We start from the raw sequence: 629 nt of genomic DNA on the forward strand, positions 1-629 counted from the left end.
ACGACCTATATTTATACAATATTTACGATATATATGTCATTTTATTTATACACACACACATATATGTGTGTGTGTGTGTGTGTGTGTGTGCGCGTGTGCGTGTATCATAAAAGAAATAAAAAACTTGAGATCCACAATTGTATTATATAAGAAATTCTTTACTTTTCCTTTTTGATAACTTCTTTTAAAATAACGTTCTTATATACAGCATTTTAATGAATTAGAAAAATTAAGTAAATATAAAACTTTTAGACTTTAAAATTTTCAATTGTTTCGAATTGTTTATATTTACAAAGATATAAATTCTACATAGATGAATTTTTCTGAAAAAAATTGAATTTCTATGTGTTCCGTAAGCTTGGGAGTCCTTGACTCTTGGTATCAAAAGCCGAATCAAGTGGTCGAAGGTACTTCGGTACGAACGCGATATCAAGCGCGTTATCGTCGTAAAGTGTCGCGAATCGGAACTCAGGTAACACAAACCCCCGCGGGTAACTCGACAGATCGGGGAATTCCCATTTTTCGTTTGTTTCATTGTGCGTCATCTCATGGTGCTGCCGCGGCGGTCGCGGCGGCGATGCGGTGGTGACGGCGGCATCGGCGGTGGCGGCGACGGCGGCGGCGGCGGC

This window comes from Trachymyrmex septentrionalis, unplaced genomic scaffold, assembly GCF_001594115.1.
Source record: "Trachymyrmex septentrionalis isolate Tsep2-gDNA-1 unplaced genomic scaffold, Tsep1.0 scaffold40, whole genome shotgun sequence".
In the NCBI taxonomy this organism is placed as follows: domain Eukaryota; kingdom Metazoa; phylum Arthropoda; class Insecta; order Hymenoptera; family Formicidae; genus Trachymyrmex; species Trachymyrmex septentrionalis.